The sequence below is a fragment of the Pogona vitticeps genome, chromosome 9, assembly GCF_051106095.1.
Source record: "Pogona vitticeps strain Pit_001003342236 chromosome 9, PviZW2.1, whole genome shotgun sequence".
Lineage (NCBI taxonomy): Eukaryota > Metazoa > Chordata > Lepidosauria > Squamata > Agamidae > Pogona > Pogona vitticeps.
In genome coordinates, this window is record NC_135791.1 from 13,689,431 (window position 1) to 13,717,086 (window position 27,656).

The 27,656-nt window shown below is 42.6% G+C and overlaps 2 long non-coding RNA genes across 2 annotated transcripts in view; both read right to left on the reverse strand.

The window, feature by feature from the left end:
* The window catches only part of LOC144584298 (uncharacterized), a 195,153-nt gene that overhangs the window by 61,487 nt on the left and 106,010 nt on the right, over positions 1-27,656 (reverse strand). The window lies entirely within an intron of this gene.
* LOC140702008 (uncharacterized) overlaps positions 16,208-27,656 on the reverse strand; it is a 42,916-nt gene continuing 31,467 nt past the window's right edge. The window contains exon 4 of the long non-coding RNA XR_013538457.1: positions 16,208-19,955. This is a non-coding gene — a long non-coding RNA (uncharacterized LOC140702008). The remainder of the gene's footprint in view (positions 19,956-27,656) is intronic.

The following is a 27,656-nucleotide window of genomic DNA, read 5'->3' on the forward strand; positions in this document are numbered from 1 at the left end:
AAAAAAGCAATATAGCCATAGGTTTAGTAAAAGAATGGACCTCTTCTTGATGCTGTGCATGGTCAATTCACTTTCAAGTTATCATGACCCTATGAATTAACTGTCTTTGAAAGGTCCAATAATATACCACAGTGATTCTCGTCTTCTAAAGGTATGATCATCTCAGGGCCTAATCACACCTGCCAAAAGAACCCTGGTTATACTGATATTTTCCATACTTCTGCTGTACCGATACATTTATTTTTGCAGCTGCATGGTATATATACAGTACCAGCATAAACATTCCCATATAGTTTCAACAAGATCAACTCATTTCCTTTTATTTGAAATATTATTGCAGCTATAACCATGGAATCAATTCATTTTCTCTGATGTTTCCTGGGTAATGTTGCCCCTACTTTTATTTCAACCAACCAACCAACCCCTAACTGATACATTGATATGGTGGAAAGGGATTCCCATATGGCAACGTTTCATCTGTGGTGCCTGCGACACTGGAAGTGAGACATTGCTCACCATGGTCCCAGCTCCTGCCTGTATGGCAGTCTGTAAGATGAGGCATCAAGCAGTAATCAAGACAAATGGCAAATTGAAGTCAGTCTGTGCCGAAGTTGCCCCTGTAAAGCTGTAGACTTCAGTTTATCGATATATTGATATACCAGCTACAGGGCAGCTGTGTGGCAATCAAGGCATCCACTTTCCCTGGGTACTGAAGATGAGAAAAGAATTGATAGGTATATATATGCACACATACTATACCAGTAAGGAATGAATTGACACATAATTGGTACAATTTAAAACCATCCTCTTGATGAGGGGGAAATGAATCACTGATGAAGAAAATTAGTCGATCTTGGCCATGTATCACGCTCGGAAATTTATGGAATGATCGAGAAAAATGGCCGAATTGGTATAACGAGGGTTCTTTTCCAGATGTGATTGAGCCCTCAATTTAGTCATTTTAGCTTCTAGTGAGAATTCAGGCTTGATTTTGTCTAGGACCCAATTTGTTTTTTTGTCTAGCAATAAATGGTAACCATAAAACTCTCCTCCTACATCAGATTTCAAATAGTCAGATTCTTTTCCTGCCACCGTTCTTCATTTTCCAGCCTTCACATTGATAGAAAGTAATCAAACATTCGTAATATGGACCATCTCGGCCTTAATCTCCAGTGATGTATTTTTATACTTCAGGATATTTTCTGATCTTTTCAAAGATGCTCATCCAAGTCTAAGCCTTTTTCTGACTTGTAGGCTGCAGAAGACTTGAAAACCCTATAATGAAATAAGCATGGGATAATAAATGATCAGAATGGGTACGTTCATCTTAATAACTCAATATCATTAACAGCAGAGTTGCCAGAAAATTTATGTACCATTCCTGGATATTTCAAGTCAAAAAACCTGAGAATAGTAGGCTCTCTGTCCCAGAGTCAGGGCAGTCAAGGTTTGTAGAAGAGGATCGAAGTGCCTGCCTCAGGCTTTGTGCTGCAGCTTGCAAGGCTTGAGTAACAAAGATAGCTCATGCTGTTCCACTCTTTGCCTTTCCAAATGGTGCAATGAGTCTAGCACTGACACACACACACACACACACACACACACACACACACACACACACACACACACACACACACACACACACACACACACACACACACACACACACACACACACACACACACACACACACGAGGGAAGAAGGTGGATGACCAGAAAACAGGCTTTGGGCCTATCATATAATTCAGAGCAACATACAGTGTGCATGGAGGTGTGGAATAGAACACTGGTATCATAAGCCATGAGTCATAAGTCTTCCTCATGCACAAACCGTGGTAGCAGTAGCACAGAACCTAAAGGGGAAGAGAACTCATCTTTTCCACCCTTTCCTGCTACTTCTGTGCGATGTTACAAGGGCCATGTGTCCCCGGTCTCCTTTTTAGGCACTGAAATCCCTGGAAATGAGATGCTGCTGACCTGACAATCCTACACTGGATTCACCAACCCATCACAGAACCCTTAGATAGCAGTCTGATCCTTCACATATTTCAAACTGTAGTGACCCTTGAGGGTCCTCTTCCTCATCCCGTTGGGTGGTGCTTTCCCCTCAAGCCCCAGCTCCAGTGGCACCAGATGAGTTTTAAAAAATGTCTCACCTATCATCCTGAATTCTTGGGGTTTGCTTTTTGTTTGTCTGTATTTTAAAACTCCCCCCCTTTCTTGGTATGTTTATCTTCATACAAACCTTCTTGGAGGGATCACTCTTGCTGAACAGAAGCATATATGAATGGCCAGTTGTTTCATTATATCTATACAGGGAATTCCAGCTTGCATAGATGACTCAGGGGCTTGTAAGCTGGCTGTTCCTTGATGTCTTGGCATGTGAATCCTTCACCAGCTATACAGCCATGCCAAGACAGCATGTCTCAACAAAAACCTTGGCAACTGCAAAACTTTTTGACATACTAAGCCCCATACCCAAGATGTGCACATGTTGAAATTCCCTCATCAACACAATAGCTGAATAGGGTTCTTAATACAATTGAGCAAGGAATTATGCATCTGTCAAGAATGATGATCTTTTCTGGATCAGATCTGTATGTGCTGAGATGTACAATGCAAAAATATTAACAAGCAATCCCAGGAGGCCGATCTGCATAAAAAGTCTTCAGCCATATATGAAAGCTCAAGAATCAGAAACTATGTCCTGACTGTTTCTGCCATACAGCTCTGTTACACCACACCCTCTATTCATTTCAGCTGTACTTGCACAAGATCTGAGATTCTCCTTCGGCCTCCTCCCTCCTTTCTGCCCTGACTAAGGCAGAACCATTGGCAGGATTTAAGTTGCACTATGGCTCACCAAGGCTTAGCCTTTGAAATGTCACGGCTGAGCCTGAGCTTAGGGGATCTAATGACAGAACCACAGAACATCTCCAGAAGGCACTTTTAGCAGCAACAAAATTAACCACAACTGGCTTAGAGGTGGTGGATTTTTTTTCTCTCCCTCACTATCATTGTCAATATGCCTAGTCTTGTAAACAGGTCAAGGCCCTTTTGCTTGAACATTGAATAGTATTTAAAAGATTTATCATTCTACTTTCATTCTGGCATAGGATGAGACATACGTTTTATTGATATACACTACACAGGCTTTAAAATAGCATTTCAAATATGTTCTTGTTATGTTCTAATTGTCTTTTATTTCATTTCATTTATTCTGTACACTATGTTGAAGGCTGTGTAAGCAAGGAAGCCAAACAGAAATGAGAATCAAGGGTGAGAATCCTGTCATGCAGTCTAGGGGTGCATGTATCTGGATCGGGGATTTTGGATTTTGTGTACGTCAAGCTCCATGAAGCCCTCCCTCAGCGGGAGCAAAGCCCAACTATGGAGAATTATTCCTCCAGAGATCTCCAGGGGTGCAAATTTTCATTTGTGATGTTCATTCCTATTTGCCTACATATGACCATCCTAAGACATCCTGTATCCTGAGGCAAAGGATAAGATGGCATCTGTTTCTATTCCATGAAGGGACGTTAACTGGACTGCCTACTGAATGCATATAAAACACTGATGGCACAACATCTTCTACCACACCAACAAACCAGTTTAGTGGATGTAGGGCAGGCTGATTAGCAAGCCTAGATGCTCCGTCTTATTGAGGTATGTGCCGTGCACAGCGGTGTCGCATGGGTTGCCAGGATCTGGGGCAAAGCAAGTATAGTGGGTGGGCTGATGGCCTGCCAGCAATTGGCTGGGATGGAGCGGCATTTGCCGGTGATGGGCGGCTCGCCACAGAGGAGGCTCCATGGCCATGGCAATCTGTGCAAGGCTCTGCCAAGTGGGCGGAGCCAGGAGCTGACATTGGTGTGGAGCACACCGGAAAGGGGGGGGCATCACATCCGCTGCCTCCAGTATCTCTGCTGAGGACAGCAGTGATCCAGACACAACCCAGAGAAAGAGGATAAGGCACAGGAGCAGCAGCAGGAGCAAGAACAGGAGGAGGAGGAGGAGGAGGAGGAGGAGGAGAAGGGAGGCCCGAGGAGGAAGATGAAGTGGCCGCATGGGTGGGGACCCCCTCGCAGGGCTTGGTCCAACTGCTACTGCTGGAGCCACTGCCAGAACTGCTGGTGCAGATTTTCGGCTCCCAGCCAGGTCCGGATCTGCCCTGCTCAGCCTTGGTCTGCCAAGTCTTCTGTCTCCTCCTCGGCACTGACACCATCTGGTGCCGCTTTGGAAATTTTGTGCCATTAAGAGTTTTGCACCCAGGGCCACTGCCCCTGTGGCCCCACTCACACAACACCACTGGCCAGTCACTTGAGATTGCTGCCCCCTTCTGCCTGGCGGTAGTGCCAAGCCAGCCCCCATATATAATTTCAATTCTATGATTTGCAGGCCTCAAGATCACACTTGACCTGGCCTGGCCTTACTGCAGCACAATAAACACAGAGAGAGTTTTATCAGTCCTGGGTTTGGACAAAGCGACTCAGCAACATATGGGGATTCCCCCCCCCCCCACTTTGACCCTATACTACCATTGCTGGGGCTAATGCAAAATACCCATGAGTTGTGTCACAAGCATTCCAGTCCCTGCCTCACTCTAAAGCAGTGGTCCCCAACCTTGGGCCTCCAAATGTTCTTGGACTACAACTCCCAGAAGCCTTCACTACCACCTCTGCTGGCCAGGATTTCTGGGAGTTGAAGTCCAAGAACATCTGGAGGCCCAAGGTTGAGGACCACTGCTCTAAAGGACATGATAGGCTCGTGCACATGGTCCATCAGCTCCCTCCCATGCCCCTCCCCTCTCTCCTGTCATGCAAGTGCAAGACACATATGACACCTGGCACCAAGTGGCAATGAGTGAAGGTGAGCACACAAGGCATAAAGCCATTTCACTCTACAGAATCAAACTTTCTCTTTGTTGCTTTGTCCAGATTTGTTTCCCCATTTGGAGACCTACAAAAGCATGGCAATCCCTGAAGATTTTATCTGGCACTCTGATTGCTATCAATTCTTAGTACAGGCGACTGGAATTGGCGGCCCCACTTATATGCTTCCAACTGGCAGCTACGTGCAGCAACGCAGTATCTTAAAACAGGGTATTCCGGAGAATCAAAAATTGTGCTGCCAGCTTAACGTAGGTTCAAGAACTGTAGTGGAAAAAGTAAAACAAATACATCCCACTTTTGCTTGAAATGCTTCCAAAATGTGGGATGAGGTATGCAAGTAATCAGCCAGTGAAAAAGGTATACCAAAATAGCACACAAGGTTTCCAGTAAGGCTATGCACTGGGTTTGGACAAAATGCAAACAAATTGTTTCTGATTGTGACCAATTAGTATGGGGGCGGGAGAGAGTGAGAGAGTGAGATATATATACAATGATTGTCAAAAATATGAACTTGGCAAATATGAAATATCTCCTCAGATTTAAACCTAGCCACTGTGATCATTGATTTATGTTACAAAAAGTTGGAACATCTGGCAAGAATGCATAAATCCTCTTTGAGGACACAAAGTGGCTCTTTCTATGGTGGGTGCTGGGCTGTGAGACCTGGTTCTAACCTACCACTGCATTTTGGACTCTACGGGGCCTCACGCTTGTACATTTTAAGCCATGTTGTTAAGAATTCATTGTGGCGTTTACCCCGCGGCCCCTGCTTGTTTCACCAAACACAGAGCTCACAAAGACCCTTTAACACGCCGTCACCAGTTGATCTCTTTATCAACTTATATTTCCTATGAAAGACTAGGGTCCATTTGGTACTTAACTTTTAAACAGAAACAGGTTTATTGATTACAAGTTGTTTTAGGAATAGTTCTTAAAGTTACACAAAGCTTCAGTGTTTTACTTTAGCCTCTTCTGTCTTAATTAATACAGGTCACCCTCTGACTAATCACTCCTGGCTTCAACACTTTCTCTGCCTCAAACCCCTAAACTCTTTCTCTCTTCAGCTCTCTCTGACTGAACTCCCCAGACTCTGACTCACCCCATCCCTTCTACTTTCTCTGGCTCTCTGCCTCCTGGCAGCTCTCATTGGTACATGAAAATACACTGCTGAATATTCATGCCAGGGGTGATCGCTGCATTCATTTATTTCAGGTCACATTTTTCCAAAATGGTCATTGCTTTAAGTTTAAAATTTGCCGTCTGAAGTATTTAATATTGTTGTTATTGTTTCATTGTTAAGTGGTCTGTGTTTTCATACAGCTTGGTGCTACTGTCAGAGAATCATTTGCAATTTTGATTTTAAGTTCGTATTAAATTCAGTGATCAAAAAGCCTACCAGATAAGACCATGTTAGCTCTAACTGCTGAAAGCTCAGCAATTAGAAGCTGATGACTGAACAGCCATTTCTTGTAATCAGGAATGATAATGTGCAACATCACAAAGTATGTTTCCTTGCCCTCCCTCTCCCAGATTAAAGAGACAGGCACAGGCGATTGAGTTAACTGAGGCCACTCTTTATTAGTTCTTGTTTTTAACATCCTGCAGAGAGGCCTGGATATAGTGCAGATCCCTGGGGCAGGCACCAGGGGTATCTCTTATCCCTCCTTGTCCCCAAATGGCTGAGTCCCAGGCCCCTGGTCAGAACTGTGCCCTGGACAGCGCATACTCAGCCGGCTGGACAAAACTGGGGGGACCCTCCCCATCATCCCACCATCCATTCCTCCTGAGCTTAGATGGACATATTCCAGGGCTGGCCCCCTATGCACACTCATCCCGACAGTAAACTACTGGTGTCTTACTTGCTGCAACTGTCAGTATAATAACACCCTTGTGCTTATTAGGAACTCACTGATACTCACTTCGTATTCTGCTCTACCTGCCATGGCAAGGTTTGCCCTCTGGCCCCATCAGGCTCCTAACTTCATCAAAACGACCCCATTGCAGATATTCTCAAAATGTGCCCAACCCCAATGGGGAGAAATGGACGTGATCACCCTGTAGAGCTCCATATGGACAAACCTGAAATTGAGATGTTCCACAGTAATCCCATGATAATTCTGTAAATATTGCCTTGTGTAATCTCTGCACCTGGCCTGTAGTCAGCCCTCCAAACCACCTAGGAATGACAGCCAACCATAAATGTAAATTCCCTGCATTTTACTGTAAGATCCGTAGATCTAGGGGGTCTCCAAACTTTTAATCCTGAGGGCCACATCAGATATCTTCAACATTTTGGGGGGCTGAAGGAACAGAAATGTGTGCATGTATGAGTGGCCGCACGCACACATGCATGCATGCACACACACATGCCCCCCACCTCCACCCACCCACCTGCACGCACAGATGCACACACACCTGCCCTATGTGCATGCATGGGCTGAAGGGAATGGGCTGGATAAAATGGCAAGGTGGGCTGGATGTGGCCTGTGGGCTGCAATTTGGGGACGCCTGATGAGACAATCAGCAAAACCAATGAACGAACTGGCCAAATTCCCATTGGTCCCCTTTAGCTGCATAGCTAAATTTCCAGATGGGCCGGCACTCTTCCTCACAACAACCAGCAGCAACAGCCTCACTCATAGCATGTGATGCTTCTTCCAAGCACTGAGGTAAGTACCTGAACCCAGACTACACCTCTGGTGGACATGACCACCTCACAAAAGTCCCAAAACAAAACTGCTCTGCAAGCAAATTCTGGATACTTGACATCCCGCAGACTTGATCCTGCTACAAATCAAAAGAAAACAACTGCAAGAAAGTGTCCTTCACTGTAGAACAGGTGTACGTGTTTTGAATTTGGGAGTAGGTGCCCATATCCCACCGCCATGGTTGTTGAGACAGTTTCAATTTGGGATCTCAAGCATCACTTTAAAAGCTTGCCTGCAAAGGCCATGGATGTTACTTTCGAAACCAGACCTTTAGGGCAGCCTCCTTATACCAAACAGAAAGGCAGGGCCACGGCTGTGCACCATCCATATTTCTGTGTATCACCATAATGGAACAGAATGGTCTTTAAAATCCTCCTGAGTGTAACGCTCCTCCTGAGCTTAGACAGACATCTGAAGCTAAGCTACTCTTAGCTGCCAAAACAGCTTACACGTTCCGCTAATTGGAGGCCCATATTAATGCTAAGGCAATTAGCCACTACCTTAAGCAACAGGGGAAGCCCCTCTGAGTCATGCCCAAACAGCTGCTGGTTGGCTGAATGAAAATGAAACCAATGTTTGCCTGCAGACAGGCTAATTATGGCTTGGAGCCAACTGCAGGGCTAGGCTAGCACTCAACAAGGAATGACGGTTTAAAACTACAACCCCTTGTGCAGTTAATGATGATGATGTGAGAACTGCAGAGCTAGAAGGGACCCTATGGGTCACTGAATCAAGTCCCTGTCAAGGAGGCACAGTGGGAATTATTAATCTTAGAACTGCAGAGCTGGAAGAGTCCCTATATCCCAGCTGTCAGAGCAGTGCGACAGTGGAACCGATTACCAGAGTTTTCCAGACCCAAGCAAATGAGGTGCCTGGGACCAGCAAAGAGAGTCCCACTACATCTTCGCCCTGTGTTATCATCTGAGCCTTATTGAACTGCTAGGAATCCTCCCATGCCTCTTTGTTGCCCATTTTGGCACCTAACAAAATGGGTTCAGGGGGGCTGTTTACTAAAGTGAAAAGATATCCTGTGATTGTGAAAGATTTGTATGTGGGTATACGTGGTGGTGCCGCGGGCTAAACCGCAGAAGCCTGTGCTGCAGGGTCAGAAGACCAGCAGTCGTAAGAGCGAATCCATGTGACGGAGGGAGCTCCTGTCGCTTTGTCCCAGCTCCTGCCAACCTAGCAAGTTCAAAAGCATGTAAAAATGCAAATAGATAAATAGGGACCACCTCGGTGGGAAGGTAATGGCATTCCGTGTCTAGTCACACTAACCACATGACCATGGAAACTGTCTATGGACAAACTCTGGCTGTATGGCTTGGAGACAGGGATGAGCACCGCCCCCTAGAGCCAGACACGACTGGACAAAAATAGTCAAGGGGAACCTTTACCTTTATCTATGCAAAGAAAAAAAACAAATAAACCCAAGAGAGCCACTGTAATTCATTCATTCATTCATTCATTCCAGCATTTCCAAAGTGTGTGCCGTAGCACCATGGGGCACAGGGAAACCCACCTGGGGACGCCATGGCATCCCCTCATCTTTACCCCCCCTTCACTCACCCAAAGGATTCCTACAGCATTTACTTGCAGTTTCACTGGTGGCTGTGAATGGTGGAGAGACCCTTGGTTCAGGACTGGGTTTCCTGCTCTCTTGTTTGCAAGAGAGCCTTTCGTACTCACTCCAGCCAAAAATGCAACTTCTCCATCATTCCAGGAGCTGCTTCTATCAAAGGAGTCAGGTCAAAAGGGTGTTTCCCTTAAGCTACCTGTATATAGTGTATTATATTGTTCCATGTGGCCAGTCCTGGTAATACATACTGGGAAAGTGTATTCATGTTTTATTACATTTATTATTATTCTATTTTTTAAAGCAGTGGATGAGTGAAACTATGGGGTACTGATCCTGTGGATAAAGCAGTTCATCTGTACTGGGAAGCCATGGCCAGGGTCAGTAAGCAAAGGGAACCGTGAATCAAAACAATTTAGGATTTATTTATTTATTTACTTACTTATGTTCGTACGCATGTACGTACATACCTACATACATTTGTTGTTGTTTAGTCGTTAAATCACATCTGACTCTTCATGATCCCAAGGACCACAGCACACCAAGCCCTCCCGGCTTCCACTGCCTCCCAGAGTTGGGTCAAATTCATTTTGGTAGCTTTGATGACCCTGTCCAACCATCTCGTCCTCTGTCATCCCCTTCTCCTCTTGCCTTCATACTTTACCAACATCAGGGTCTTTTCCAGGGAGTCTTCTCTTCTCATGAGATGGTCAAAGTACTGGAGCCTCAGCTTCAGGACCTGACCTTCCAGTGAGCACTCAGGGTTGATTTCCTTTAGAAGGGATAGGTTTGTTCTCTTTGCAATCCAGGGGACTCTGGAATGCCATCACTTCCACTGGCCTTGTTGTTAGCCAGGCTTTCTAAGGCCCACTTGACTTCACTCCCCAGGATGTCTGGCTCAAGGTCAGCAACCACACTATCTGGGTTGTCCGGAACATCCAGATCTTTGTGGCATAATTCCTCTGTGTATTCTTGCCACCTCTTCTTGATGTCTTCTGCTTTTGTTAGGTCCCTACCATTTTTGTTCTTTGTCATGTCCATCTTTGCACAAAATGTTCCTTTAATATTTCCAATTTTCTTGAACAGATATCTGGTTTTTCCCTTTCTATTATTTTCCTCTATATCTTTGCACTGTTCATTTAAGAAGGCCCTCTTGTCTCTCCTTGCTATTCGTTGGAAGTTTGCATTAAGTTTTCTGTAACTCCCTATCTCCCTTGCATTTTGTTTCCCTTCTCTTCTCTGTTATTTGTAAGAACTCGTTGGACAGCCACTTTGCTATGGATCACATTTAGTCAGAACTCTCCACTATGACCTGTCCGTCTTGGGTGTCCCTGCATTGCATAGCCCATAGCTTCTCTGAATTACTCAAGCCCCTTCACCACAGCAAGGCAGCAATCTGTGAAGCGGACATACATACATACATACATACATACATACATACATACATACATACATACATACATACATACATACATACATACATACATACATACATACATACATACATACATACATACATACATAGCTTTTAATCTTAAAAAACCTAAGGCGGTTTACATAATAAAAAAGACAATATTTAAAAGCTAAAAATGGAAAATATACACATTTTTAAAAAGAGTTCAGTATATGTTAAAAATAGTAAATAAAATCAATGCTAAAAACACATTTAAAAGCAACAGAGCAGTCCACAACCACCAAGCTCTTACTGCTCTGGACAAACAGTTCAGGAAATTTGGGTTTAAAGAGTCATGGTGAGGCAAAAAATTAGGGGAGAAGAGCCATGTACACTTCCCAGAGCTTATTGGTGTGCAGCTGGGATACAATTGCAACTGATAAAACAATGAATAAACATGTAGTATAAATCAGCCACCAGAGATAACAACTATGTGCTGTTATTTTTTCCTGAGACTGCATATTGCTTTTCATACTCGGGTTAAGAATGGGTTAAGAATGTGAAGAAATGTTATCAATGGGTCCTATATGGTCAACACAAGCTATTCCAACAAAGTGAGGCAGTCAGTCAAGGATTTTCCGACTCCTGTGCCAGACATCTTTTTCAGCAGGACAGTGACACGCCAAGCAATGCCCCCTCCCTTTTGCTCTGAGAAAAACATCTCTAGCATCTTTCTCCTTTGGGAAACTAAGCAGATACGGGCCGAGCAAGGATAGAATGACATGGCAATTGCTCAGAAAGAGGTTGACGACTATCTAATGCGTCTGCCTTTTAATAGTCCTTACGGGAAGACAGCAGGGAACACCATTTTGAATTTTGTACATTAACAGAAATGCACAAAAAACATATTGGGAAATCCATGAGTTCTTCCTGTGTTCATTTCCTTCAAAATGTCACTTTCTCTCCACAATGTGATTCCCCCACTCCACTTTCTCATTCAACATGCAAGGACTAACCAGGCCACAACTCCTAGTGCAAATCTCCAGTTCATTAACAGGCCTTGTAAGAGGATTGTATTGAAATCCTTCAACCTGCCAGGGTAATCTGAACTCAGAGCCCAAACACAGCTGGCTTGACTTCTTTGCTTCTGTGCTTGTTTGGACAAGCTTGAGCAATGTCAGTGGAATGGCAAATATTTTCCCTATCTTGGGAAACTAGGAAATGCTTATAATTTATTTAGGAGAGCTAATATTAGATGGAAGGGGAATTTGAGGAGAGCTTTCTTTATTTCCTTCCTGTTCTTCCACTGAGAAAAGGGCGTTTGCTGGTGTATGTATGACAAAAGCCTAACCAGCACATTTTAAATGAGTAACGAGGTGACAATCTGTCTTTCATAGCCAGATAGCAGAGAAAATACAAAGACATGAAGCAATACTTCATGTATTGTTTCATGTCTGAATTAACCATTTAGTCACCTAAATGGTTAATTCAAACATAATGGAATTCCAGTACAGAAAGTACTTCTGTATAGGAAAACAGCCTGCAACCTGTTTCAATCAAATGTCTATTTTGTTTCTCTCTGGCCCCCTAGCATGCATTCAGGTCATATGTATTCAAAGATTCCTTCATGGTGAAGATGAGAGGGGAATGATGCTAAATTAGGGGCTATAAGTAAAGTGAGGCAACTGGAGGTTTTCCTCAGAACATCAGAATAGAGTGGACACCAAAATCTAGAGGCAAATCTACTGGGGAGTCTTATGAAAATAAACAAAACCACTTCCTGGTCCTATTCATTTTCCTTTTTTAAAACAGTTGTAAACATTCTCTTTCTTTTACCAGGAAAACTACTTTCTTGTCTGAAGCACTGGCTGGACCAGTGTGGATATACCCTAGCATCATCCGGCCCCTGGGCTTTTTATGTGAGAACTATGCCCACAAAGGATTAGTGGAAACAATCACATCACCATCACCGGTAACATGTAATGCCTAGCCAATGGATATTTTCCATTACAATGATTCCTGATGGCCACTCTGTTTTTTAAAAAAATAATCTTATTCTGTTCTCATCACCAGCTACTTTGTGGAGGAGGATGGTGTCGGGCAGAAAAGCAGAAGATAAATATTCTAAATTTATGCATCTCCCAATTTCAACCCTCCTCACCCATGACCACACTGGCTAGGTCTGATGGAGGTTGCAATCCCAAATCATCTGGAGAATCATAAGTGGCCTACCATTGCTCTAAGTTAATAGAGCACAATATTAATGCCTTTAAATTCAATCTGTCTGGCTCGCTCTATTCATGTGCTGGTTCTGCTGCACTCATTGCAACACCCCTTAGGCCCCACAATACAAAACACCTGGGAATGTTTGGGCCTGATACCAAGTGCTGCTTTGCATCAGAAAGGGGTGAGCAAAATAAAATCCTACAGCTGTTTTTGGTCTTCAGATCCTACCAGCCATCACTGTTGGCTATGCTTGTACGAGCAGATGGGAGTTGAAGAACATCTGGAAAAGCACATCTCTCCCAGCCTTGCCTAACAGCTGAGCCCATTCTCCTCCTGACTCTCCACTCTGCCTGTTAACTTCAGCTCCTTGGAAAGAGGGAGGCGTATGGCTAGAAGACTGACTCAAACTGAAAGCAAGCCTACGATTACCACTCAGATTATTTCTGAGTAATTGCCTTGCATGCTGCAGATTCAATTCAGGTTCAAATGGTATTTGCAAACCAGTTGCAAGGCTTTCATCTGCATGCCAGGTATGACGTTATACAAACTGGCATGTGTAGCCAGGCTCACCGTAGACAGAAAAAGGATACACCTTTCTTTAGAAGGCATAGAAACATAATTGGCCCCATCGTCAAGAAAGTAACTTCAGTTTCTCATTGTTCAGGGTTTTTTTTTAATTCAAAGAACATTTAGGAAGAAATCTGCAGATTTCCATGAGTTCTTAACTAAAAGAAACTATGAAAATCCTCAGCCATTAGCATCATCTAAATTCAGAATGAACAACTATTCTCAGTAGTCATCCACCCATCCACCCATCCATCCATTTTCTTACTCATTATTTTGTTTGCAGGTGGTCTTTTACCCATAGGAGACTCAATATGGCCCACAATAATGTAAAACAACACGAGAAGGGCCTCCCTAGAAGATCTTAAAATTGAGATGACACGTAGGGAGTGACACAGTTCCTCAAATAGCCTGGATCAGAGTTTTATAGGTTCAGACTGTAGAACACAGCATGCCACGTAGCTGGTTAAGAGAAGGAGCCTTTCTGGTAAAACAGTTGGGGACCAACTATAATTCCGGCTATGATTACATGGTCAAATACTGTGGGATTTGCACTGCTTATACAGTGGATGAAATTAAAGTATCTTTACTGAACAGCATGACACAAACCCTGATTTGACTTGGTCCAGCACTTTCTGCTCCCAAAGCAGCTTTTTTTTTTCCTATCCTGCTGGGAGAATTCTACTTTTCAAGCTGGAATGATCTGAAGAGCCTTTTCCCCACATGGTTAGTTGTGATACATTCTTGTAAAGATGGGGCCATGTCTGTAAGGTGGTGTTTCAGAGACAGTTGAGGCATGATGTTCAAGACTGGGGAACATGCTTCGACATTCTTAATTCTCTCCCAATCATTTCCCCATTTTATTTTATTTTTTTAATTCTTACATATGTGAGATCATCCCTCTCAATTCCCCATCTGATATGCAGAGAGAGGACCAGAGGAAGGAAGGATCAGCAGAGGTGCAACTAGAGGAAGGAAGGAAGGAAGGAAGGAAGGAAGGAAGGAAGGAAGGAAGGAAGGAAGGAAGGAAGGAAGGAAGGAAGGAAGGAAGGAAGGAAGGAAGGAAGGAAGGAAGGAAGGGAGGGAGGGAGGGATGGATGGAGGGAGGGAGTCTGTGGGCTGGAATGCAGATCACATCATGTCCACTATGAATGATGAACTCCTGAATCAATCTGCATAACCTGTGTAAGCACTGACTGTGATTTCAAATGTAATATATGCAGCAAAACAAATCAGAGCAAGGCTGAATCTCTCTGGTTTGACTTTCCCAGTGTAGTCGCACACTCAGCACCACATGCTTGACATTCTGGCTGAGTCCAGAAACAGATGTTAGGAGCATCCCATGACTTGATTAAAGAAAATCTGAATGAATGTGAGCATCTGAGTGTCACATCACAAGCTCCTCTCACCTCTGGGATTATGCAGACCAACTCACATTGTTTGGTAATTAGCCTTCAAGAGTTAATCAGGAATTCCTTCAAAGTTTGATTTCACAAACATGGAACAGCCATCTCAGCTGTCTGTCTGCAATATTAATGTGTTTTCAGCTCCAATAATAGGTGATTCTAAGATCTGTTTCTGGCTAGAAGAGGCAAATCTGTCAGTTTCTCTTTCTTCCACATTCAATTAAAAAACAACAACAACCTTCCAGCTTTTTTCATGGAATGCATAAAGTCATGTAGGCATTTTGAAAATTTCTTGGAGACTTTTTTTTTTAAAAAAAAGCATTCCAAATAATATTCCCAGCCATCCCTACCCTTGATGAGAAATCAGTCAAATACTCTGGGATGTGCCTCGTGGCGCAGTGGTTAAAACGCTGTACTGCAGCTAAAACTGTGCTCACGACCTGGGGTTCAAATCCCAGGTAGCCGGCTCAAGGTTGACTCAGCCTTCCATCCTTCTGAGGTCGGTAAAATGAGTACCCAGCTTGCTGGGGGGGGCAATGTGTAGCCTGTATAATTAAATTGTAAACCGCCCGGAGAGTGCTTGTAGCGCTATGGGGCGGTATATAAGTCCAATAAATAAATAAATAAATAAATAAATAAATAAATAAATAAATAAATAAATAAATAAATAAATAAATAAATAAATAAATAGACACTGGCTGGAATACAGCTGTGCACCTTTGCGTGTACGACAGTGATAGTCACTTCCTATTCCCCCCTCCCCAGTGGTGCTGCTTTTGGGTCATTAAAGAGTCCCTTCCCTCTTTCTATGGATCCCAAAGGATTCCCCAAGACAAAAGGGATCTCTAGGGACCCCCAGAGTTAGGGAAAACCAAACAACATGTCCGCAACTACCACCAAGACCACCATTCATGATGAGGGTTAATTATATACATTTGAAATGTATGGGCCAGACCCTTTTCTAAACTAAAGCCCTCCAAATCCCTCAGTCAGCATGGCCAATAGACCGCAATGCCCATCATCACTCACTGTTAGCTATGCTGCCTAGCGGCGATGGACACTACAAACCCTCATTGGCTGGAAGGCTGCATGTTCCCAATCCCTGCTCTAAAATGTTTTGGGGTCCAGTGTGTTCATGAGGCTGTTCAGGAACTAAAGTCTTAACCCTGGGACACATGAAAATAAATGTCCTCCCTTCGGTCCAAATAAATGACATACAACATCAAAAAGTGTTTCCATTAAATCAATACAGAGAACTTGTAACTGGCTGGGGAGCTGTAACAGTGGAAGTCCAAAAAAAGTAACTTTCCCAGGCTCTCAGCTGAACTGTAGGTGGGATGTGTCCATTTGCACCTGCATGCAATTTGCTGCACCTGAATGAACTGCGGCCAAGCTTTAATCGTCACTACCTGCATGCTTTCCCTCTGGTCGTGGGCAGGTAGGCAGCTTCCTCTGAATGTTTTTGTGTTAGCTGCACCTGTCCCCTTTTCAGGCAGCTGCCCCTTTATCAGGCTGTGGCTGAATGACTTTTGATTGGGTGAGCCAAAACCTTTCTTAGACATGAAAATATGCTCTTCAAGATCCTTATCAGTAATCTGGATTGTTGAAAGCCGCAACGGGCCCTGCCTGCTCCTACGTCCTGTTACTAACCTGGCATTGAAGTAGGTGGCATATGTCACGTAGGGCCTTTGGGTCCTTCTGCACAGGGCATCAAGTCTTCCCAGCAGAAATCTTTGCCGGAGACCTGCAGCAAACAAAGGAAATGCACAGTGCATAACTTTGAGCTGTGTGTCCTGCTAGTAGAACCAGCCCGTGTGGCCTTGGCCAAGTTGCACAGTTCCAGGATCCCCCCCTCCCAGAATTAAACTCCCAACCTCTGGCTCTGCAGCCTGATATCTAAACTATTGAGCTATCCAGCCAACTAATTTTTCTATACCATTGGAATTTTTCCTTTCCCTCAGATTGGATAAATTTGCAAATCTTATAAAGTTCATATTTTTGAAGAAGTAACACAAAGAAATGCTTTTCCATTTATGTCATGCCACGACTGTTTTTGGAAGGGTTACTGGGTTTTTGTTTGGTGGGAATTTATGTTAACTCAATGCTTTCAATGCTATTTCCTGGGAAATAGAAGGGGAAGATATGGAGGCAGTGAAAGATTTTATTTTCCTGGGCTCCATGATCACTGCAGATGGAGACAGCAGCCACGAATTTAAAAGACACCTGCTTCTTGGGAGGAAAGTGATGACAAATCTTGACAGCATCTTAAAAAGGAGAGACATCACCTTGCCAACAAAAGTCTGAATAGTCAAAGCTATGGTTTTTCCTGTCGTGATGTATGGAAGTGAGAGCTGGACCATAAAGAAAGCAGACCGCTGAAGAATTGATGCCTTTGAATTGTGGTGCTGGAGGAGGCTCTTGAGAGTCCCCTGGACTGCAAGGAGAACAAACCTATCCATTCTAAAGGAAACCAAACCTGAGTGCTCACTGGAAGGACAGATCCTGAAGCTGAGGCTCCAGTACTTTGGCCATCTAATGAGAAGAAAAGGCTCCCTGGGAAAGACCCTGATGTTGGGAAAGTGCGAAGGCAAGAGGAGAAGGGGACGACCGAGGATGAGATGGCTGGACAGTGTCTGCAAAGCAACCAACATGAATTTGACACAACTCCGGGAGGCAGAGGAAGACAGGAGGGCCTGGTGTGCTCTGGTCCATGGGGTCACGAAGAGTCGGACACGGCTAAACGACTAAACGACGAAACGACAATGCTTCCACAACTTTGTCTAGTTCATGGTATGTCAAATTTTTAGTGAAACCGGCACCTTTCTGTTGTTGGAAAGAAATTACAGGTAGCACCTTGTTTTCTCCCTTTTCCTTTTTGAATTATATCCAAATAAATGTGTACAACTCAGAATGCTTTCATTTGGAAAATGTGCATAAACATACTGTAGTCACTGAGCAAAAGGAAGACTCAATTAATGATTTAAGAAAAATATGTAAAAGCAGCTTTCCTTACCCCAAAAATATGCATATCCAAATATACATGAATTTCCATCTGGGAAAGAAAACTAATTTTCTAAAAAAAGAAAAAAAGAAAAAGAAAAAACAGCAGTATGAAACATGACTAGTGAAAAAATATAAGCAGGATTTGGAGAACTGGAAAAAAAACACTTGTAATGTTCACATCCATGTTTTTTGTATATCTGGCGTGCTTCAGTTGGCAAGGAGGATTCTTGAAACTCAAACTTAAATGGGAATGGTGATCTTTCATTTCCTGTCTTAGCTGGGAGGTGAGTGCATGTGCAGAGACAGGTGGCTTGCAGGTGCCGTCCAGGCTGCCTTTCAAGATGGCGACAGAGGTGGAAGCGGCAGCAAAAGGTAGGGAGATGATGGGGGCAGTGGGAAGAAACCAGGGGACCGTGTGTGTCTCTAGGTGCCTGCTCACCCCCGACCAACCAACACACCAACCTTTTGGTTCATCAGAAAAAAAGTAAATTTGTGATTCATAGTTTGTGGACCTTAACAAACTACAAATTGCAATGAATCACCATTTTGCCATTCGTGCCCAACAGGTAACATTAGGTTGACACGGAGTTGCAGGGTACATAGAGAGATTAGGAGGTGCCCCACATTTGCAGAGCCATGGACAGATCACAGGGAGGAAACAACTTGCCCCAATGGAATCTGATTTCAAATATAGATCTCCTATCTGTATAAGCCCTCCTGACTACCCCTCCTAGGGCCCACCCCGGTGTTTGACAAGTGAAGATCTTTAGATAGGTGAGCTCCAAACCTGCAACCAAGCAGAGCCCATGTGTTGTCTCTGAAAAGTATTATTCTAGTCACAAAATATGGAATTTGATGGTATGGAAAATGCGATACCTAGTCTGTAAAAACGAACAAAACCTGGGCAAAAGAACATGAGCCATGTAATACATGATGTCCTACAAAACTGTGTGAAGTCTAAAAATGCATAGGTAAACTATGGAATTTACCAGCAACAAGATGCAGTGATGCCCACTAATTTAGAGAACTTTGAAGGAGAATTAGATAAGTTCATGAAAAATCTCAATGGCTATTAATCATGTATGTCTTCCTCATTTGAGGTGATGTGCCTGCTAAAATGCATATATTGGTGGTGCAGCACTATTGCACACATATCTTGCTGGTGGGCTTCCCAGAGGCATCTTGTTGGATATTGTAGGAACAGAGTGCCAGTCTAAGCTGATCTGCTTCTTCTTTTCTCAAACAATGTACGGAAAGATTTTTTGGATGTCTGAGCCATGCTGAATGTTTTTCCTTGTGTGATAACACGAAGCCAACTCAGGCACCCCCTGGAGCTCATGAGCTCCAGACAGTGGCTGAAAAAATGCCAAAGTATAAGTTATTCACATAAATGACATTTTTTTTCTTCCAGTCATTCCTTTGAACCTGGCCTGGACTGAAGGCTTTTAAGCAGAAAAGTTGGGACAGGTTGTAATGGTGCAGACATCAGGCAGGATCTGTAGATGTGACAGACAGATTCCATGTGGGTAATTGCTCCGAAGGGGGTCACCCCTGGCAGATTTGTCTCTTGAGAACTGTGGAGCTCACCATATCTCCGAATGGCTCCACAGTTCAGAACAATCTGAATGTAAATCATCAGTTATGAGTACAGGAAGAAATGGTAGAGAGGAGGGCTGTACACCAAATTCAAAGAAATCCCAAATTATAAACAGCTTGATTAAATAAATAAATAAATAAATAAATAAATAAATAAATAAATAAATAAATAAATAAATAAATAAATAAATAAATAAATAAATAAATAAATAAATAAATAAATAAAGCTTTCAAAAAGAATCACAAAAGCTGAAGTCAGAAATATCTGGAGGATCAATTATCGAGAATCAGTGCCCTGTGTTCATCAAAAGCATGGCACACTGGGTATACAACAAACATGAAATAGAGATGCCAAAAAATTCCCAGTTGCATCAGACATTTGTGGTTTGGGTTTGTCATCAAAATAGGGCAAGATGCCTTTCTGGAAGTGTTAGAATGCAGAAGATGCTGAAAAGTGTGGGCAGGATGGGGAAATAGATCCTGTCCTTTTCCTCTAAAGTCTCCCACGGATAGCCGTGTGTGCTGCCTGCCCTGTTCCTCTGGAATGCATCCCTCAAAAGTCTGCTGTGCACTGGACCGAAATGGAATGCCAGGTACCTGTGGGAGAAGAACATGAATAAGGTGAACAATAACTCTATGTGAATGATAAATTTAAATGCATTCCAGCCTAGGGCCTTGTGCAAACAGTGGACTAGGGCAGGTAACATCCATGGGTGCCCATAATTGTCGGGGTACATGCAAGCCTTCCAATACTTTGGAGATGATATTAGGAGTATGTTACTGAGCTGCTTAGTCCCACAACAAAGACCATGCTGCCAGCCCCACTGTTCTCTTATCTTGTGTACTCTTAAAGGCTCTGTTCTGGCTGTCCCCTGTATTGAACTGCTGGATGATTCAGTGGCTTAGGTTGAAGTCAAAGGTTGGGAGTTCAATTCCCCACTGTGCCTCCTTGAGAGTGGCTGGACTCAGTGATCCATAAGGTCCCTTCCAGCTCTGCAGTCCAAAGGTTGCTGCTGATTTGATCAATTTCCACAGGAAGCTAGGAAGCTTCCATTGATCCACCTAAGCTAGTACTGGCAGCTCGGACTGGCAGTAGCTCTTTGGGGCTCCAGGCGGGATTCTGCCTGGAATTCACTGGTATTCCCAGGTGGCCTCTTGTGTGAGTATTATCTGGGCCTGACTCTACTTAACTTCCAAAATGGAACGAGACTGGGTCTCTTCAAGGTGGCCCAATGATCCTCTAGTGATTTAAGCACCCCAAAAAACAAACAAACGTTTTTTGTTCTCTACTCAGAAAAATCTCACTGGCCTTGAGGGTTGTCAGCAATCCAAAGATGGGAATGCTAAAGAGTGTGCCACAATAGCATTATTTATACATAACCAACAAGCCTATAGGGGCTGAATGAACATGCTGCTTTATAAGGAAAGTGATCTCTCCTGCATGGAGTTTGCAATAGAAATCTCACTCCAGGAAAGACAAGAAAGGAAGGTGGAGGAGAACTGGGCTGGAGGCAAGGTGCACAGGAAAGCAGTATTCTTCTTCTTCTTCCATTCACGCTTGCTTAGGCTTAGCCAGAGGCAAAGTAAAAGTAGGACAATAGTGACTGGAAACACACAGAGTCTGGAAAGTTTACTTTTTCAGGCTATAATTTCCTCAGATTGCTACTGGCCATGTTTTCTAGAAATTCTGCCCCCTCCACCTCATTGCGTTTCCAAGTTCTGGCACATGTCTTTTGCATCCATGCGCTCCAGAGACAAGAGTGATGCCCCACTCAGAGATTAATGTCTAAACATCTAGGGAAGGAGCTAAACCCTTCAGACTAGTTATGCCAGATCACTGTCGACAATCTTCAGTAAGGTAAATAAAAAAGGTAAAGGTTCCCCTTGACAATTTTTGTCCAGTCGTGTTTGACTCTAGGGGGCGGTGCTCATCCCCGTTTCCAATCCATAGAGCCAGCGTTTTGTCCGAAGACAATCTTCCGTGGTCACTTGGCCAGTGAGACTTAGACACAGAACGCTGTTACCTTCCCACGGAGGTGGTCCCTATTAATCTACTGACATTTGCATGCTTTCAAACCGCTAGGTTGGCGGGAGCTGGGACAAGCAACGGGCGCTCACTCCGTCACATGGATTCGATCTTACGACTGCTTGGTCTTCAGACCTTGCAGCACGGGCTTCTGCGGTTTAGCCCACAGCGCCACCATGTCCCTTCAGCAAGGTAAATACAAAGGCGAAAAATGATGATTATTTACTCAATAACCAGCAGTGTCAAATCAGCAAAAGGGGGAGTGTTCAGATATGCATCGATTTGGTTTGCTTTTGGTGCCCTTTGGTTTGAAGCAGATTACAGCAACCGCACATGTTTTAACTTGGAGTAATCCTTCCTGTCCCTTTGAAAAGCTGCCCCACTCCTTTCTGGCCCAGTAACTGTAGTTCATTCGCACAGTTCAAAGCACTTTGATTTATCCTCTTCTCTAACCCATGCGGTTGAGTAATCTGCTACTAAATAGAGCTGTAGGTGATGATCCCTATGGTAGTTTTAGAAGATTCTGGGCATTCATGTCAAGCAAAGTCCAAAGAAACAAAACAAAACAACAAAACAGACAAAAACATCTGGCTCTTTAAAGACGAACTAGTATATTTTAATGTAAGCTTTCATGGACAAGTCCACTTCATCAACTGAAATATTGGATGAAATACTAATACACAAGTAAAACATACTAAATATTCATTGGCTCTTAAGAGCCTTTTCTTTTGAATGGGGTATTTGGTTACATCTCACATGCAGTGATTTATGGCCTGTGTTTGGAGTTAGGTTACAAACATCCTCCCAGGATACAGAAAACAGATGACAGGCATGAGCAAAAGGGAGAGAGGAGGAGAGAGGGGCATGAAATTATTAAAAACAATATTCCCTAAATTAACATACATAGTTCCTCTGCTATCTTATTTTACGTATACTCTTCCCCCTTGAGTTTTTAACACTCATAGAGGCATTGTCACCTTCTCCTCTCACCCCCACTCTCTCCTTCTCTCTCTCTCTCACTCATGCACACACGCATACACACGCACACACCCCAAATGCACCAAGACATGTGGGTCTTCAAACCTTCTGGTTCTGGTAAGGAGGTAAGAAGCATGGGCTGACCAAGGATAGTTAAATCCTCAGTCAGCCAATGCTTCTTCCTTATCCTCTGTCATGGAGATGGGGCACCTCACCCTCAGTGTTTTTTTTTGGGGGGGGGGAGAACCCAGTCTGCCCCAATCACAACCCGCCTTCATTTTGAAGCCAAGGCACAACAGCCCATAATTTGCCCTGGTGGGCAAGTCAAGGCAGCTTTGACCAGCTCGGCTTGTTGGCAATAGTCAAATGGACAATGAGTCACATAGAACAGCTGGAAAATTATACCTGTGTATTGTTCTTCTCATTCTCTAACATGCCCATCATGCTAGTGGGTCTCTCTCTGTCTCATTCTCTCTGTGTGTCTCTCTTGACACAGTGGAATGTCTTGATGGGAGTTGTGACTTGCAGAGAATTGCTTTTTTTTTTTCCTTCTTGAATCCAAAACTTGTTCTGTTACCTCACAAAAAAGAATGTGTGTTGATGTATTTTATTATTTTATCTAGGAGACACCTCCTGTTAGGAATGGGGAAAGAGGAACGAGGAAAGAGAAAAGGAATCTACTGCCAGATGAGATCATTTCAGGTGGTTATGCGATCCAGGATTTTTAAAAAAGAGTCTGCACCTAGCAAAAACAATTCTTATTATTGGTTTAAGATTTTTGAGGCACTCTTGATATTATGCACCCTTGCAGATACTGGTGGACTAGCACTCCCACCAGCCCTTGGCTACAGAACCAGTGATGGGGAGAAATGGGGATTCTAGGCCATCCTCATATGAACGCCATGTTTCCCATCCCTGTTTTAGACCATGAACCATTCTTTTGATGAGGGGAAAATATATTTCAAATCCCACTTATGCAAGTATGTTTAGTGTTTGAAGCAGGGATCAAGTGCTTTCTATGAAACACATCATGCCAGGCACCTTTCCTCCCCAATAGTCGAGAAATGTAACTCAAGACAGAGTTTTATAAAAACAGCCTTTAAGGACATCTTACTCTCAAATGATGTTAATTTTGACCTTTGATCCCCTGACTCCTGCAAATTACTTCACTTGATTTGGTTACATCCCCATCTTCGTTATCATGTATTTATGAGTATGAAGTAGATGGAGGTTCTGGGGATTTGCTTGTTAGTAGACCAATCAGAGTAGTTTGGATCCACTAACTGGGTGGTAGAATGAATGAATGAATGAATGAATGAATGAATGAATGAATGAATGAAATGCCCCAGAAATACTGGATGAAGAGTTGTTGCCAAAGGGAAAAACAGCTTGAAAAGGCAATTGTCAGCATATGATTTTAAATATATTTTGCATTCTGTGTGCCTCAGAAATGTCTTTACGTTTCATTCTCAAAACCTACAAGGAGAGATTGGGCCAAGAATTGCTGTATTATGAAACAAAGAATCAACAGCAATTAATTACTAGACAAGGGTGGATGTCTGTGGGAATTCCCCTGCTTCTTTCCTGTACACAAATCACCAGCTGTGCTTGTTTGCCAGGAAGGGGAAGAATTTTGGTAAAGTTGCTGTGTAACTGGGTGAGCTGGTGCCTCTGCTTTCTGCTTTTAGATGACTCTATGTTCTAATTTACTGACAACTCGTGTTCTGTTTGAGGGACCATGAGGCAAAGGTCCTGTATTTGCAGCCTTCCTTTTTTTAAAGACCAGTCCAGTTCAACTGTGGCTTGAATATGAAGAGTCGAGAAAAGGGAGAGGAGCGGGACCCCAGAATGTGCCCATCCACAACTTGGCACATGAACAGCAGGCAGAGCCAGTAGGTGTTTCGGTCACCAAAGTTCACTGTCTTGCCTGAGGCAATATGCATTATGTTGCTATTTAAAATATAGTATATACTTCTAAATGTGTAATGAAGTGCATTCAGAATGTATGCAAATTTCCATCCCTTTTCATCTTCATTTTGGATGAGACAATGGAAAAGAGATGCACCATTTTTGCAGGAATGGGGGAGGGGGGAGACCTGAGGATTTTCTTTCCTCAAACTATTAGAAGCTTTCACCATGATCTAATATAATAAGATTCAGAGGGTATTATATTACCAGAAGAATACTTTCTGAGTGATTCTATAGGTATAGATAGGCAATCTTTATCATCACCACCGATAATTCATAAGGCAGATTATTTGGATTATTCCCCCTCCCCCAGGCACTATGATGTGGAGACCATGGCATAGGAAGTTGCTGTTGCACCAGACTGGCCCTCAGAGTTGCCACTATTACAGAAGAGAGGACTAGCATAAAAAATGAAAAAAAGAAAAAAAAAAGACACCCAAATTTGAATAGAGCTGCATTTATGTCCAGGAGCAAAAATGGAAGTAGTTTTTATATCTGGTGGAATGTCACCTGCAGCCCTTCCTTCCTTCCCTTTTTAATTTCCATTTCCTTGGCTTTCACTTTTCTTTTCCCCTTTGAACAGCATTGGTAGAAGGAAGTGGGTTTTCAAAGACTACAGTGGTGCCCCACTTTATGATTACCCCGCATTACAACGAATCTGCTTCACGACAACGTTTTTGCGATCGCAAAACGATGGTCTAAATAGGGTTTTTTCTGTTGCATAGTGGCATGTGAGCCAGGGTGAGGATGTAATCAACAAATTGCTGCTAATTAAAGGCTCCCTTTGTCAATGTTGGGGTGCTTGTAGCGTCATTGGATTGTATATGCATCACATGTATTCCAAAGTCACTTTGGATCAGCAAGAATTTGTTGGATCTTGGGGGGGGGTTGTTGTTGTTAATTCCTTTTTAGTTAACAGAGCATATAGTGCAAAAAAAAAAAACAACAACAACAAATTGGTGCAGCGCAGGGAAATAGAGAAAAGTCCAACTTTCCAACCAGCCCTTTTGGTTCTCAGAGCCACTAGCCTTTTATCTATGCACCGTTTCCCCGAAAATAAGACCTAACCTGAAAATAAGCCCTAGTATGATTTTTCAGGATGCTCATAATATGTCCTACCCCCCAAAATAAGCCCTAGTTTAGTGAAATCCCACCCTCCACCATCGTGCAGCATTGTGCAGCAACGAGAAGATGACATGACTGTAAAATAGAACATCCCCTGAAAATAAGCCCTAATGTGTTTTTTGGAGCAAAAATTAATATAAGACCCAGGGAAACACGGTAAAATCACACTGAAAGTAACTTAAGTTTTTAAAAAATGTATTTACTGACAGTTGTGGAACTTCAGTTATAATCAAAAGAATTTAAGGTCCTATTGGTGGAGTCCTTTTTGACATGCAAATCATGGCATGTGGAAGTCCCCAGGATTCAGTTATGTACCATTCCTCCAGATATTTAATAGCTAAATGAAACTGTCTGGGTTTTGGCCCATTAGAACAATATTTGTTGCCAGTATTAATTTATTTATATATTTAAAGTATTTCTCATCTGCCTTTCTCCCCAAAAGGTCCCAAGACCCCATTAAAATGATATTTTTTCTATGCTTTTAATTGTATTTATTGTATTGTAATGTTATCCTCACTACACTTTCTGACTTTCGATTTGCGCCCCTGTGTATTGATGTTGTTATTTGCTATTTTGCTTCTTTGTTGTTTTATGGTACTTGTTGTAAACCACCAAGAATAACCTTGGTTGCCAGATGGACAGTATATAAACAAACAAACAAACAAACAAACAAACAAACAAACAAACAAACAAACAAACAAACAAACAAACAAACAAACAAACAAACAAACAAACAAACAAACAAACAAACAAACAAACAAACAAACAAAACAAAACAAAACAAAACAAAACAAAACAAAACAAAACAAAACAAAACAAAACAAAACAAAACAAAACAAAACAAAACAAAACAAAACAAAACAAAACAATAAATAAATAAATAAATAAATAAATAAATAAATAAATAAATAAATAAATAAATAAATAAATAAATAAATAAATAAATAAATAAATAAATTTAGAAGCTAAAAAAGTAAGGACATAAATAAAAAGGAATTAAACAATTCTGGGATCATGGGCTAACCTTCCTGGAAGAAGGACTGTTAGCAAGAGATGGTTTGCACCTCACAAGTTCTGGGACTTCATCAGGAGGGCTTCAAACTCAATTGAAAGAGGGAAGGGAGAAACATGGAGTTAAAGATACAGGAAGCCTTACTCACAATAAGAGGAATAGGAACAGACCAAACAGGGGGTCAATAATAACATTAACATTAAAAGTAATATTCATAAAAATCTACACAGACCAACAGGCCACAAATCACACAATCTCCGGTGTGTAAATATGAATGTCAGGAGTATGGGAAACAAACAAGAAGAAATAGAAATTTTAGTTCAGGAGAGCTAATGCGACATGATAGGAATAACTGAAACTTGGTGGGACAACTCCCATGACTGGAATACAGCGACTGAGGGATAGATTGAGGAATACAGTGATTGTTCTTTCTTGAAAAAGAACAGAGAAAATAGAAAGAGAGGTGGAGTTGCAGTATATTTCAAAAATACACATTCCTGCACAGAAATACATGAGGAGGAAGAAGTTGGATGTCCCACTGAGAGCATCTGGATCAAAAGGAATATGGTAGTTGGAGTCTACTAGTGGCCACCCAATCAAGGAGAGGAAGTAGATGAAACTTTTGAAAAACTTTTGCAAGATTTTCAAAGAGACACAATGTAGTAGTGACCGTAGATTTCAATTATCCACATATTTTTGAGAGGCAAATTCTGCCAAGTATGGTCCTTTCAAGAAATTCCTGGCTTGTGTGGCTGATAATTTTCTCCTACAAAAAATGGAGAAAGAAACTAGAGGAATAGCTATCCCTGACTTGATTCTAACCTATATAGAAGATTTAGTAGAGGAAGTGACAGTATGGGGAACTCTGGGTGAGAGTGGCCATGTTCTGCTAGAATCCTTGATTTCAAAGGAAACCACAGCACAGTATAGCCAAACATATATGCTGGTTTATAAAAAGCCAATTTTAATAAATTCAGAATAGGGATGAGTAATCCCCATGACAGGATATCCTAACAAGAAAATGAGTCAAAGAATGGTGAGAGGTTCTTAAAAAAGAAATTCTAAAAGCACAGCTAGAAACAATTCCAATAAGAAAAAATGTGGGAGATAGAAAAAAAGGCCAGTGTTTCAGGGAGGAACAAAAACAAACAAAAATACATGTATAGGAAGTGGAAAGAAGGCCAGACCA